Source organism: Lissotriton helveticus, chromosome 6, assembly GCF_964261635.1.
Source record: "Lissotriton helveticus chromosome 6, aLisHel1.1, whole genome shotgun sequence".
NCBI classification, from domain to species: Eukaryota; Metazoa; Chordata; class Amphibia; order Caudata; family Salamandridae; genus Lissotriton; species Lissotriton helveticus.
This window is the reverse complement of record NC_136067.1, coordinates 401,248,040-401,263,828: the sequence shown is the minus strand read 5'-3', so window position 1 is coordinate 401,263,828 and position 15,789 is coordinate 401,248,040. Positions and strand designations below refer to the sequence as shown.

At 46.9% G+C, this 15,789-nt stretch overlaps 1 long non-coding RNA gene across 1 annotated transcript in view; it reads left to right on the top strand.

Moving 5' to 3' along the window:
* Positions 1 to 8,133: 8,133 nt before the first annotated feature.
* The window catches only part of LOC144761384 (uncharacterized), a 66,158-nt gene continuing 58,502 nt past the window's right edge, over positions 8,134 to 15,789 (top strand). The window contains exon 1 of the long non-coding RNA XR_013595699.1: positions 8,134 to 8,237. This is a non-coding gene — a long non-coding RNA (uncharacterized LOC144761384). The remainder of the gene's footprint in view (positions 8,238 to 15,789) is intronic.

The window sequence follows — 15,789 nt, the reverse complement described above, 5'->3', positions numbered from 1 at the left end:
GAACTTGTCTTTCTCATGTATGTAGGGTCAGATTTACTAAATTCTCACACAGCACAGCAGCAAAAATGTTGCACTGCGTTCCATGAGGAGGAGCCGGCAGGAGAGCACCATAATAACAAAGAAATTACTTTATCAGACTCTCTCTCTAGTTACGGCACAGAATTTTGCTGCTGATTGCAACACCCATACCTTTGCACAATAGTGCATGGTTGTACGTCTTAGTCATGGGTTTTATACTTAAAGAGTACCCTTCCAGCAAACAATGCTAAACCTTACAATTTGTTTTTACTTTTCCTACTTTGTATGTGTGCTGTACAATGCAGCACACATGCAAAGTCGGCAAAGAAAGGAGAAATTGAGGTAGTTTGTGACGCAAAACCCTGTCTCAAGTTTTTGATAGATAGGGTTTTACATCAAAAAAGCATGGAAGGTTGCACGGGAATGTCCATGGGGCACTTATGTAACCCCTCTTGACATTAAGTAACGTAAAGCTGTGCTTCGTGCTGCTTTGTGTTACTTTTAATATTAATAAAATAAAAAATGTTTTTACGGGTTTGCATACAGAGCAAAATGTTTTTAAATCTGGCCCATTGACTTCTTTAAATTGCTAGCATGTGAACAGTACAATAAACAGCTCCTCAGTGAGAATTACAAGCAGGACCACAAAGTCTTAAAAGTCAAGGTACGTTTTAGCCAAAATGCTCAGTATTTCTGGACGACACTAGATCAAAGGTTTCTGAAATTATGCCTAGTAGTTACTTTCTCACTTCCAAAGATGTATTCCACAGGGATGCCCTTTTGGAATACCCATCATGATTGTGGGCCTGCATAAAGCCAAGTACCCCTCTATACAGTGGTTTACCGAGTCTCACAGCAACGATAAAAAGAGAAAACTAACTAACTGGGGAAGCCTTAAATGTATTTATGCTTCCAGAATGGTTGACTGATAGCATTTCAGACCCTGTTCAGGGGTCATGGGGTAGCCAGGTGCTACAACACTCCACCATGAGGGCTGATGTTGTTTGCCACTGATGTCCTAGGCTAAGTACAACCGTTTCAATGCTTGACTCACAGGGTAGCAAGGTCACAGACTCCTCAGGAAAGTTGTGTAGGCGTGTAAAGCTCAGCACTCAACAAGCAAACAACAGGCCCAAAAATTAATGGAAAGCCCAGTGATTATCTCTACAAGAAAGGAAGCACTTTATAACACATTTATTCTATATACTACGCAATTCAATGATTATATGAGTTAGTGTCTTTGAGTGCAGACCCACTGTAGCCAGTAACTCTTTGTTCACCTTCTGGTGTGTTCCGGAGTAGCGTAAATCAGACTCAGTTAGGTTCTTACTGTCAAATGCACCCTGTTTATTGTGGCCTTACCCTCCAGTGGATTGGCAACACTTTATGGGCACTGTTCTGCTGCTTGCACAGGTTTCAGCCCTCCAACGCAACTGGCTGGGGTCGCAGTGAGCAGGTAAGTCCTGCTAGAGATCCAAGTATTTACTGGAGATTGTGCAGTACTGAAGCCAGTAGAGTGGTAGGTGTGGGCCTTGCCATGGCAGTCTTCTACGTTTGCAGCCCAACCTGGTCCAAAAGAGATACAGTCCAAAGTTCAGGAATAAGAAGGGTCAGCGGTTTTGGTCCTTATTCGACCCACATTAGGTACAGTAAGCCAATGGCAACAATGCAGCTGTAACCCTCATTTGTGCCAAAATTAAACATAGAGTTGCTGCCCTCATCTTGACCAACTGCAAACAGGCAGTTGCAGCCACAACGGTTCCAAAGGAAGTTATGTAGTTTCAGCCCCAAGCCCATGAGGAGCAAAGTGAGATGGTTCTCACCAGGAACTAAGATGAAAGACATGGGAGAAGGGCCCCAAGCATCACATTCCTTCCTAGCTCCTAGTTGTCTGCTTTTCCTGGATGTCCTCATGGACAGTCTCTCATCCTGCAGAGACAGGCAGAATCCTTCCCTCTCTAAGCAAGCAGACAGGCTTCTTGACACATTAAAGATTGTCTGCAGCTTCTCTGGAAGTAAAACTATCCCATCATCTCTGATAGCCTGGTTGTCAAGCAGACATGGGTCCAATCGGCACAACTGTCTTTGAGTACTCTGTAGAGCAGTCTTTTTCATGGTCATAAAGAAACTTAAACTGGATCACAGTGGAGTGGTTTGGGTCCCATATTGTTACACAACTTTTAGATAATGGATGTGGATCTACTGTTTCAAACGGTAGTACCGTTTTGGGGCATTTTTGTTCTCACATATCTTGCTCAGGCTGCTCTCCAGGATTTTGAGCCTGCTTCACAAAGATTAACTTAAAGGTTTGTTAAGTTTACATTTGTTTTGGTAGTCCCAAACCCAGAGTTAATAGTGGTAAGATTCTGACTGCAGAGACTCCGCTTTTGGGCGAAGAACTCTGTACATAAAAAGATAGGGACATCTTATCTTTTTATGTGAGCCGTAAACTTGTTCCATGCTGAAAGATCAGCGCAAGTGGCACCACAAAACACACCAGAGGGTCCTGCTGCTCATAATGATTTTGCTGCAGAATAAGTACATTTTCTACTAAAGAGGCAGCTTTCTCAATGTGAGTGGTCACAGCAGCCCACATTAGGAAAATGTTGCTGGGTGGCCTCTGACCACCGAAAATCATGCTAGGAGATGCCAATGTTTGCTTGCGCTCGCCAACTTTCCATTGGCAAGCTGCATGCAAAAAAAACTCTTAACGGAGTGTGGCCAGGACTCCACGTTATAATTGTAACTCGGAGTGACCAACACTCTGCCAACTCTGCTGGTGGAGTGGACTTTAGCGCCCACCCTTACTTAACACCTAGGAAAGAGACACACTGGTGCTGAACAGCCAGTGTGTGAATCGAGAAGAGCAGAACCTGTTGGTTTTAAAAATTCAATGAGCCAAGCTAAGTGTGCCACCCTGATTATTTTGTTCCTGTCTCAATAGTGAAGGATACGTGTAATAAGAGGATCCAGGTGTGTGTCTCGAAGGTGGTGCCTGGCCAGCATGCCATGACTATTATTCGCTGAAAAAAAGTTCTGGGCGAGTGTAACCATTTGTTAGAAGAAATCCACTAGGCTCTTACCCTCCCCACTCTCCAGCAGTCTGATCACCTGTCTGGAATGCCCCTCCAAATCATTGGAAAGGCTCTCCTGAATGCTCACTCGCTTAGTTGGATCCTGAAGTTGATGATGGTGGTCCTGGGTGGTTGGGCCTAGTTCAGCTATGGCACTCTCAGTGTTGTTGATTTGTAATGCCAGTTTCTTTTGGTGCGCTCAAAGGAAGATGATGTCTGTGGAAATAGCAGGGCAAGCTGGTTTGGTTCTCCTCATATCAGCTATGTCGCCATGATTATGACACAAGTGGGAGGAAAGCCTATGCACCAAGGCCAGGTGAGGTATTCGCTCCAAGGACTTGCAATAGTTTTGCTACTTTACGGGAGTGCAAAACCTCAGGGCCCACAGAGGTTTTGAGGAGCCACTACGGATGCAGCAGGAACAGTTTGGGCCCTGCACTCTAGGTAGGTGGTGTCTTCTGCTGAGGGGTCAAGCTCAGGCTCGAGTCCTTCAGGAGGAGCCAACTATCCAATGTTGGAATTCTTTATGGAGCAGGAAGATGTTGTGCCCAGCAGTAGGTTATACAAGTGAAAATTGTCTGAGTCTTGGCAGTGACCCAGTTGGCATCTAAAGTCCATTGAGTAGATGTGGTGCTGGGTATCACCCCCAGTAAGGTGCTGTAGTGGGTGAGTAAGTCGGTCACCCAGGGCTAGGGATCTTCCAGGTCTAATGGGGCAGTGTTGGGAAATGACAGGGGCACAAGCCCTAAAGCCTGGTATAAAGCACCCCAGCTGGGGGCGATGTTTATAAAAGTAAGGGGGAGAATTTACCCCATGAGGTGAGTTCCAGGTTCCAGAGCGAGTAGCAAGATGGTGCCTCAGAGACACTCCAGGGGGATTTAGTATGGCCGACATCTGTTGGGCCACCGGAAAAGCATGAGGGGGAGCAGGGGCGCAGACCCCCCTCCCCACCAGCCAACTCCTAGTCCCAGGATGACAGCAGGAGGGCAGTATCTCAGGGATGTTTCACTGGGGAACCAACCTCAGGAGACCCTGTTTTGTCGCAAGTGGCCTGCACGACACCGCAGATATGGCTCATTGAGGTCAGAGTGTGCCAATGATAGTGGGGACAGGGCCCACAAATTCTTAGAACAACATCTTTTCTCCTGCAGAACCAAGAAGAAATGTTATAGGTGCCGTACCCCATAGTAGTAGCAGTGGCGACCCCACAGTATGGGGTGCTTTGGGAAGTTCTGGCTGGAAAACGTGGTGCACCCCTCCCCTACTCTGTCTGCTAGATCAAGATCTTGCACCAAAGGGTGCACAGCAGGAGGTAGAGAGAGCTCCCCGAGCACACTAATTGCGACCGCAGTTGATACTCTCTTCAGCTGCATGACAGTATCAAGCTGGTTCAGTGGCTCTTAAAGTCTGGTAGAAGAGGAGCCCAGCACAAGCAAAAGCTGCAGCAGCGCCCACCCTGTTACACCACAACCCACAGGACTCCTCCCTGGCTGGCACCCACAGGGGTTCCACCAACTTTGGCAGCTCATCTTGTTGGCTTCTGCTGGGAGGATACATGTCTCCTGGCCTCCAAACTGAAACAGAAGATTGGAGGTCACTCACAAAAGTTAGCCGCAGGTGCCCATGGCTAGCAGAGCTCTGCCCCCTCGGCTGGGAATGCAGTACTAAAGTCAAGCTGATGTGTTCCCTGGCTGGAGCTGGACAATCCAGTGAAAATGTTGCCGGATCCAGTTGGAAAAAACAACAAATGCTAGGTGGGAGAGGGGAGTGATATTAAACCATGATCACCATGTTGGTCTTGCAAGTCACAAGTCATTTCAGCAGCTAACTGTCAACCAAAAGGGCTTATAGGATTTATAAACGCAGCTCTGTCTCCAATCCCCTCACTTCAGTGTCTTGGTTTCCTCACTCCAGCTACAGAAATGCAGGCAATACACTTCAGATATCTGAAAGCGCAGTCCTCAGCCTCCATCTTGCGCTAGACCAGGCCACGCATATCCCCTGGCCTCTATTTTTCATGTCAAAATAATTTCAACACCATCACAAACACACTTAACACATACTCTGGGAGTCAGTGCAAAGATCTGAGTGTACGCATCGAAGCAAACTTTACACAGGTGGTGCCGCTGGCCTTAATCCCAGTGACATGGATGATAATGTCTGGTCACACCATTGAATTCTGTTAACTGTGGTATGCTGCCATCAACACTCTATGTGTCATTCTCACACCAGGGATACCAGTTCACTGTTAGCAATGAGGACATGCTTCATACTCCTCTCCCAGTCACACAATAGGTCCAGGATCTCACACTGTCAGAGACAGATCTAAGCTTCTGCTCACACGCTTAGATTAGTGTGACATCAGGGTCAAAATCACAACTCATAAAACCAGATAGATCCAGTTGGGCACTCAGGGGAATATTTCTGTATACCATTCACAGGACATTCCTGTTCCAACATAGAACATATAAAGACCTCAGAGGTCTCAGTTCTGAAAAGTCAGAGAAAATACACATTGCAAAACCTATTAGGTTTTGGCTAGTTTATGTTAATGTTCACTTTGTTAGAATGCATTTATTTAGTGATATATTTGTGCTAGAAGAAACCTGTTACATATATGTTTATAGTTTATATAGCCTATGTCCATCTGCACACCCTGACGATTACAATGATGTATCGGGTGTGTGGATTGGCGCTGTGGTTCCAGAGTTTACCCGCCTCAAAGGTTCAAAGTTCTTGCTTTATATTAGTAGTATAGATGACTCAATGAGATAGATTGACATAGTGATGGGAATATGCTTGCAGAGGAGGGCAGCGCCAACAGTATAAACTTACTGCCCTCTGATTTGACAAAAGGAACCTGTCAGCCAACATGAGTGGGTTTGTAGTGGCAGTGCCTAGGGTCTGGTAACACTGATTCCAGAAATAGAAATTGGCAAGGCAATGATGTTAATTGTAGAGGCCAAGATGCACTGGGCGCCTCTCAGATTTAGTTGCTATCCTGGAATGTGGCAGGACTGAATCATACCTCAGTAAATCATCATGGGAGGCCTTTATAGATACATTCTGAGGGGCATTTAGAAAAAAACACACAGCGCTGCATGACAGGGAAAGGGCAGGAATTTGCCAAACGTAAAAGAATATAACTCATTCCTGTCCTTTACCATGCACGTGTGCACTATGCTGCCCAGCACCAATGCAAAACAAACAATGCAGGCACAGTTTCATCAAGGTGCAAAGGTGCCTGCATTGCATGTATGAATGTTTTTGTGCATGAAGGGGCACAATCCTGCACAAAAACAATCCTGAGATAGAAAGAGGAAGGAATTAGGAGAAATAAAGATATTTCTGCTTGCTACATCTCTCCTGGGGAGGTGTATCTTTTTGATGCATTCCTAGGTTTATCTGTTCTTGTAAAATTGGGTATGCATCAAAATGCATGGATGCTGCATGGGAACACCCATGCAACTCCCATGGAAAAGCCTCCCTGTCGCGGAGTAATGCAATGCTGTGTTCTTCGCTGCATTACATTACTCAAGATTTATGAAGCCTCAAAGGGCCCAGCAGAGGTGGGCGTAGGACCACCACCTCCAACAGGATCATAGATTCCTTCGGGGTGGTGATTGGATTCCTAATCCCTACAATGAAGGTGGTGCCTGTGCAGGCCCGCCGTAGGGATTAGGATATCCCTTTCTGACTGCTTGTGCATGGCGGTTCCACCGTGGCACAATGTGACTGGCACATGGTGCATGGATGTGCACGAATACATTTTTCTAGTGCATCTTGTGCTACAGTCCTGTTCGTGGGCTGCAGCACAAGTCACATTAGAAAAATGCATTTTACGGCACGGCAGTCATATCTTAATTAGGCGGGCGGAACTACAGACTCATTGTCGGATGTTTCTGCCCGAAACGATCACCATCATAATTAGGCCCTTACTTTTTCATGTTGGTCTAGCAGTGATGCGTTACTCTGAACCTCTTGGACACATGCGTCTTCAGTAGCAGAAGAGTTTGGCAGGGTGCACAGAGTGTTGGGTCCACCTGGAAAGAGGATTTACTTCTCCAAATTTTGCTCTACATACACGAGTGAAGACAAGCAGAACTGCATGACCATTGCGCCATAGTTCTTTCACAGGACTTGCAGATAGTGATGCCAATTTGAATGCCTGGAATATAAATTCCCCTTGGTATATAGAGTCTTCAGTAGGAAATGTTGCTGCATAGTTGCTGAAGCTTGTTTATGCATGCAGAAATAAAGAAAGCTTGCAGTCTGCAGTTGCTTGGAAATACAGAAAAGACTGATCTGGATTGAGAATATTCTACCACAATGCTCATGTTTAAGGATATAGACTTTGCACTTGAACACTAATTTCATGTCCCAAACATCATTAAGGATTTTGCATTCTTATTTTTGCACTCAACTGTTTCTACACAAGAAGCGAAATAATCCTCATTTTTCATATTACATTTTTAAGTCAGTCACGTAAATTTGAACCACCAAACACTATTACATAATCTTGAAGAGAGTTTTCTTTGATAAAGAAGAGATATTAGCTCAGATTGTCATTGGCAAAGTTTTTTCATTCAACTACAGAGATTTGGGCATACAGAGATTGTCAAAAGGTACAGCGTATACTGTCTCAGGAGTGATTAAGTCTATAATAGGGGTACTAAACTTCTTTTTGTTTTAGTTAGCAATGCTCATTCAGTGCAGACTAAGCTCAGCTGTTAAACCAGGCAGTGTGAAAACCTTCAGTGCTTCTTTTTCTCTCTCGTGTCCCCATTTCATTTTCTTAGGTTTACTCGAAAAGAACATATTGTCAGTGTTGAACAGGCACCCCCCCTCCTAGGGGAGGGGCGCCCTTAGTTGCGCCATGGGGCTGAGCCTCTTCCTCTGGGCCCCAGGACAAAAAGACGGTGATTGGTGGTGATGTCTTCGTGAGGTATCATGAAAACGAAACCTATGGGAAACGAAACTTAGCAAGTACTTAAGGCTGTGCCCTGGAGAGTTTCATTCTCTTTGTCCTCTTAGGCAGAAGCCTAAACTTCAGGAGCGTCGTCGAGAGCATCGTAGATGTCGAGTGATGTTCCTGTCGGGCGGAGTCAGAGGGGGCCTGGAAGTTATACATCGTAACCTATGGATGTGAGTATGTAATTTCAGAGAGTAAAACCATCTGAAATCCTACTTTTATTTAAAGCCGGCTTAGTGTCTTGTAGCAAAAGGTGTATGGAATTTTGCATGGGGTGCTAATTAGTTGTTCCGATAATATTTAATTATCACCTTTCAAAATGCAGTTATTATTATTTATGGGGAAAGAACTTATCAACATCTAAGCTGTGCCAACCACCTAGCTGGGGTCATAGCAATAGCGGGGTGCACTGGTCCTACTAATATGGATAACAGCCTAAGCGAGATCCGTCAGAAGGACATTGTCTCAAGAGGATCGCCTCCCTACCAAAGTTGAGACAAGCAGTTGTCATCATGCTGATCGTAGGACGTCAAAAACATCAGGGTATTTGATTGCTTGGCTGCACCAGCAACTACTTCTTAAGGGTAGTACATAATCTGGCTAGTCATCAGGCCGCGGTAGTGGGAGCGGTATATCAAAGGGAATTTCTTCACCTTATGAGGAACACAAGCTAGCTAAGCGTGCGCAATGTCTCCCGGTAGATGGGACATCTAGTGTGGCTCCCAACAAGGGTCAAATAAGTGCAATTAAGCTTAGTGGGCTCCGGGCGCGCAAGAGAGGGTGCCAACTTGCCGGTGGTCACAAACTTTCGGGCCTTACCTGAAAATTCTCACTGGATAGGCTACAGGTGTGAGCGAGGCTCCAGGCATCCTGGTCGATGCAGTGTGTTTACAAAAATTTAAGGTCATAACATACGTTGGGGGTTTTAAATCATTTGCCTGCCAGGGTGACTAATTTTGGCGTAGGGGCATAATCAATGCTGCAGCTTCCTATTGCCTTTAACAAGGGCAACACAATTTTCTTATGGTTAGGCGTGGAAAACAGCTTTGTGGCGGGATAGCACTCTTCTTAAAGTAATACACAATACTTCTGCTCCGATGCCCACTATTCAAACATAAGTGCCCTTTTATGTAATAACTCAGTGCACACTATGGGCTTTCCCTAGCGCCAATTAACTGCTGCCCGGTGGGCCAAGGCGGTAACCAGTGCCCCTAGTGCTATGCGCATCGGACATTTTAAAAAGTACGTTATCCACTGATAGTGAACGCTATGGGCATATGGTGAAGTTATACTGCATATTTTCCAGTGTATGCCATTGGTAAACAGGTATGTTCTCCACTCATGGTGGATGAAATAGGCATATAGTTAAGTTGTCCTGCATGTTCTCCAGCATAGGCCATTTTTCAATGGGCAAGGATGTTTTGTGGAAAACTGGGAAAGGTGGTTGCAAAGTGGGGCCGAGATGGCACTCTGGGCACAGCGAATATCACTTTATTATGTGCAGTTCGCTTCCATAGTCAGCTTCTACCTTGGGGGTTAATTTATCAGTCTAATTGGAGCGATTAACAACTTAATCAAAGCAATTTTAACAACAGGTGCGTATTTAGAAGAAAAAAAACAAAGAAAATGTTCTGGAGCAAAGTCAGCATCCTGGGGGGGAGGGCGAGGGCGCCGGGGAGCTTCTAATCCTGTGGTGGCGCGCTGACAGTTAACAACAAAGGGGGATGAACAACAATGGAGGTGCAACCATTCCATGGACCCCAGGAGGGGGTAGATTCCACATGTGTAGTGGGTCGGCGGGGAGGAGGGACCGACCTCACAGTGGACCTGGACTCTACTGCCCTAACCCACAACGTATGGACTCAGTAGTATTTTTAGGAGGCTGCCTGTGTTCAGGTACCCCGGTGCGGTATGCGGTGCCCTGGATGTCAAGTAACGGTTGGCTGTAGCGCGTTGGAGCCTGACGGCGCAATGTGCGCAGCACAGTGGGACATTGGTGGCAGAGACGGCCAAGTTCAAATGTACGGCCAAGTTCTAGTGTACGGTTGAAGCTAAAAAGTTAAAGTGTAACGTTTAAATGTTCGGCCAAGCTGTGTACAGTCGAGTTAAAGTGTGAACTTGTACCTAATTTCCTTACTGCCGTTGACATGTGATGCAGCTAAGTATGATGCTGTGAATAATTCTTATATATAAGAAGCAGATCTTTCTTTGATAATGGTCTGTGGTAAATTGACTAGCGTAATGTGAATAAAAAGGCTACGCCGTGGACAACAGACCCTGATTCCGACAGTTATTGGGCGTAGAGGGTGGTAAGGTGAAGGAATTTGGGGAGGAGGGAATGTCACGTTGTGTGCCTACAGTCAAAAGATCTGGGTTTGACTGGGTGTGAGTGCTTGATTGGTTCAGATGCTCCATCCATCACCACCCCCTTTTGTACCGCTTTGGCCGCCATAAGTGTGGCAGGGTATGCTCAGATGTGAGTCCCTTGCTCACGTTGCCACTGGATTCAAGCAAGCCGGGCTGAAGACGGCTGTAATGCCAGAAACCGGTCCTCGGAAGGTTGTTTCCGGTCCAGGGAAGGCATGGCTTGGCAGTTCGAGCTGGACTGTTCCCATGAGGCACAGGGTCAGACTGATTTGCATATAGCCATGTCTGAACTGGGGTGGCAGAGTGGGCTAAAGAACGGTGATGGATCAAACCCAGATCTTTTGACTGGGTGTGAGTGTTTGATTGGTTCAGATGCTCCGTCCATCACCACCCCCTTTTGTACCGCTTTGGCCGCCATAAGTGTGGCAGGGTATGCTCAGACGTGAGTCCCTTGCTCACTTTGCCACTGGATTCAAGCAAGCCGGGCTGAAGACGGCTGTAATGCCAGAAACCGGTCCTCGGAAGCTTGTTTTTGGTCCAAGGAAGGCATGGCTTGGCAGTTCGGGCTGGACTGTTCCCATGAGGCACAGGTTCAGACTGATTTGCATATAGCCATGTCTGAACTGGGGTGGCAGAGTAGGCTAAAGAACGGTGATGGATCAAACCCAGATCTTTTGACTGGGTGTGAGTGTTTTATTGGTTCAGATGCTCCGTCCATCACCACCCCCTTTTGTACCGCTTTGGCCGCCATAAGTGTGGCAGGGTATGCTCAGACGTGAGTCCCTTGCTCACTTTGCCACTGGATTCAAGCAAGCCGGGCTGAAGACGGCTGTAATGCCAGAAACCGGTCCTCGGAAGCTTGTTTCCGGTCCAGGGAAGGCATGGCTTGGCAGTTCGGGCTGGACTGTTCCCATGAGGCACAGGGTCAGACTGATTTGCATATAGCCATGTCTGAACTGGGGTGGCAGAGTGGGCTAAAGAACGGTGATAGATCAAACCCAGATCTTTTGACTGGGTGTGAGTGTTTGATTGGTTCAGATGCTCCGTCCATCACCACCCCCTTTTGTACCGCTTTGGCCGCCATAAGTGTGGCAGGGTATGCTCAGACGTGAGTCCCTTGCTCACTTTGCCATTGGATTCAAGCAAGCCGGGCTGAAGACGGCTGTAATGCCAGAAACCGGTCCTCGGAAGCTTGTTTCCGGTCCAGGGAAGGCATGGCTTGGCATTTCGGGCTGGACTGTTCCCATGAGGCACAGGTTCAGACTGATTTGCATATAGCCATGTCTGAACTGGGGTGGCAGAGTAGGCTAAAGAACGGTGATGGATCCAACCCAGATCTTTTGACTGGGTGTGAGTGTTTGATTGGTTCAGATGCTCCGTCCATCACCACCCCCTTTTGTACCGCTTTGGCCGCCATAAGTGTGGCAGGGTATGCTCTGACGTGAGTCTCTTGCTCCCTTTGCCACTGGATTCAAGCAAGCCGGGCTGAAGACGGCTGTAATGCCAGAAACCGGTCCTCGGAAGCTTGTTTCCGGTCCAGGGAAGGCATGGCTTGGCAGTTCGGGCTGGACTGTTCCCATGAGGCACAGGGTCAGACTGATTTGCATATAGCCATGTCTGAACTGGGGTGGCAGAGTGGGCTAAAGAACGGTGATGGATCAAACCCAGATCTTTTGACTGGATGTGAGTGTTTGATTGGTTCAGATGCTCCGTCCATCACCACCCCCTTCTGTACCGCTTTGGCCGCCATAAGTGTGCAGGGTATGCTCAGAAGTGAGTCCCTTGCTCACTTTGCCACTGGATTCAAGCAAGCCGGGCTGAAGACGGCTGTAATGCCAGAAAACGGTCCTCGGAAGCTTGTTTCCGGTCCAGGGAAGGCATGGCTTGGCAGTTCGGGCTGGACTGTTCCCATGAGGCACAGGGTCAGACTGATTTGCATATAGCCATGTCTGAACTGGGGTGGCAGAGTGGGCTAAAGAACGGTGATGGATCAAACCCAGATCTTTTGACTGGGTGTGAGTGTTTGATTGGTTCAGATGCTCCGTCCATCACCACCCCCTTTTGTACCGCTTTGGCCGCCATAAGTGTGGCAGGGTATGCTCTGACGTGAGTCTCTTGCTCCCTTTGCCACTGGATTCAAGCAAGCCGGACTGAAGACGGCTGTAATGCCAGAAACCGGTCCTCGGAAGCTTGTTTCCGGTCCAGGGAAGGCATGGCTTGGCAGTTCGGGCTGGACTGTTCCCATGAGGCACAGGGTCAGACTGATTTGCATATAGCCATGTCTGAACTGGGGTGGCAGAGTGGGCTAAAGAACGGTGATGGATCAAACCCAGATCTTTTGACTGGGTGTGAGTGTTTGATTGGTTCAGATGCTCCGTCCATCACCACCCCCTTCTGTACCGCTTTGGCCGCCATAAGTGTGCAGGGTATGCTCAGAAGTGAGTCCCTTGCTCACTTTGCCACTGGATTCAAGCAAGCCGGGCTGAAGACGGCTGTAATGCCAGAAAACGGTCCTCGGAAGCTTGTTTCCGGTCCAGGGAAGGCATGGCTTGGCAGTTCGGGCTGGACTGTTCCCATGAGGCACAGGGTCTGACTGATTTGCATATAGCCATCTCTGAACTGGGATGGCAGAGTGGGCTAAAGAACGGTGATGGATCAAACCTAGATCTTTTGACTGGGTGTGAGTGTTTGATTGGTTCAGATGCTCCGTCCATCACCACCCCCTTTGGTACCACAAGTGGGCTTGCAGCACTGATTGCACCACCCACATAAGTAGCTCTGAAAAGATGTCTCAGGCCTGCCACCACAGTGCCTGTGCTCAGTTTGTTAACTGCCATGTTGACCTGGCAAGTGGGTGCTCGTGCCATTACTCGTCGATATCACTTACCTATTAATTGCGAATTGTTGGTCTAGCAATAACCCTGAAGAAGTCAATGGTCTATACCACCAAAGACGAACCACATGTTGGCGGCTAGATTGTATTAAGAAGAACAACATTGCAATAAATCAAGACATGAAGACCATAGATTTCTATGGTACAAGTTCTTGAAACCTTTTTAAAGTCATATTTTTAAATTATGTATGTTGGATTTTTGTTGTTTTGGTCTTATATAGTTTAGATAAAGATACTTTATTTTTCTAAACTGGTGTGGTGTCCATTTGTGGTGTTTTCACTGTGTTACTGTGGATGTTGGTACAAATACTTTACACATTGCCTTGCGGATAAGCCTGTCTGCACGTGCCAAGCTACCAAGGGGGTGAGCAGGGGTTATCTAAAGAGTGTATCCCCCTTATCCTGACTAGAAGCAAGGGTCCCTATTTGGTCAAAGGTACCTACCTCTGCCAACTAGAGACCCTCAGTTCTAACATACTCTCTACCCAATTCCCCTCTGCCACCACATCCTTATATGCCATCTGCAAATTGGCATCCTGCGCTCTCCCCGCAGTGGCCAGCCCTTAGCTGGATGTTTAGATCCACCAACAAAATACCCACTCTGTGTATTTCACTATTTGGCTGCCAAGTACACAAAGCTCGTCCGCTGCCATAGCCTGTCCTTTTCTTTCTCTCCCCTTGACTCAGTATTAGGGCTTTTCCCTTTTCCATTTCCTACTCCTTACCATGTCCACCAATCAGCATCTGACATCTATCACATCACATTTTCTGTCTCCTACAATGACAAAGCAACTTTTACAGATTGTCTCTTTCAGTGTAAATGGCATGGCGAGTTATGTTTAGAGAAAGAAAATACTGTCCTATCTGACTTTCAGATGGGAAGATATTGCCCAACTCCAGGAGACTCACCTATCCTGCATAGAATCCGCAAAAATGTAAGAGTTTGGATGAGGCAGGTTTTGTTCAGCTGCCAACACTTACCACAGTTAAAGGGGGAGCAGACGAGGCAGCCAAAGTCTCGGAGATGTGTGGTGGTCATACTGGTGAGGGAGTCACTTCAGTGCCAGGTTTTATGCTCTTGGATGAATGATGACGGTCATTTCATGATGGGCAAGTTTAGGATGTTTGGGTCCTTGGGGTTGGCTTCCTTACGCACCCATAGTGAACAAAGAGCTTTTCCTCCTCTGTGTCCATTGAAAACTGACAGAGCTGGGAGCCACGAGGATGAATTTGGGGGGAGGTTGGAACTTAGCACCAAATGTAATTTCGGACAGGACTTGCCATTTGGACACTCCCCTTGGCAGAGATAGGGCTAAACTGCGGAATTTACAAGACAATCATGGTCTGACTGATACATGATGAGTGCTACACCTTGTGCACATGGATTTTACATACTACTCGCAGGTCCAAAGCACCCAGTCAAAAAATGAAATATTTCCTGGTGACACGTGGTAGCAGCAAATATGCAGGATAGCACCTTCCTCAAACTAGAACTTTACTATCATTCTACTATCGGCTTCAGCTTGAACTCGGTCCTGCGCCACCCTCACAGAAAACCATGGGGTTTTATAATATCCCACTACAAGATGCATGCTGATGTGGCACTACTGAAATCGCACATGAACACATATTTGACAATAGAAGATCTGACGCATCACTCCAGATATTATGGGTTAACGTGAAAGCCACCTTTAGGAGACAAATAATGAGGGACTGCTATAGAAAAAGATGTAAGGCAGAGCAACATGTTGCTGGGGAGGGATATCATGTCTGTTACACATTCTCACCTTGCTCACTTGAATGTGAGTTCCAGACATATTTTAGGAAAAGTAAAAATGCAACTGAACTCCTGGTTTACCAGTAAAGCAGAATAAATGCAGCATCGCATACACGCCCGTCTTTACAAACAGGGCGAAAAGTTGGTCACCTGTCGGCCGCTCAATCGTGACAAAGAAGGGCCATGATGCCCATCTCAGCCATCAGAGGATTCAGAGGCCTATTAATTATGGACCGCAGGGGATAGGTGCCACTTTCGCAGGACTACTATACAGAGCTCCATAATCCTGATGATATCCATGACGAGAACGATTTCTTTGAAGAACTGGCTCTTCCATGCCTTAATGATAAGTGACAAGTTCACCTAGCAGGTGAAATTACAACAAAGCAACAGGGGAAGATAGTTTTCTGGGGAAGATCTATAGATGAGTACGTGTGGATGTGGTGAACTACCTTTATGATGCCTATTAAGCAGCAGAGGAGAAAAAGTAGCCTGGGCGCCCTCTCAAACACAGCATACATCATGGTCCTCCCCAGACCTGGGAAGGACTGGCCCCTATGCAGTAGCATCATCAGATCTCCTTACTGAAGGCTGATGTGAAGATACTGGCAGCAATTCTGGCCACTAGACTCATGCAGGTAATTCACACCCCAGTTAATAGCTCTCAGGTGGTTTTTGTATCAGGTAG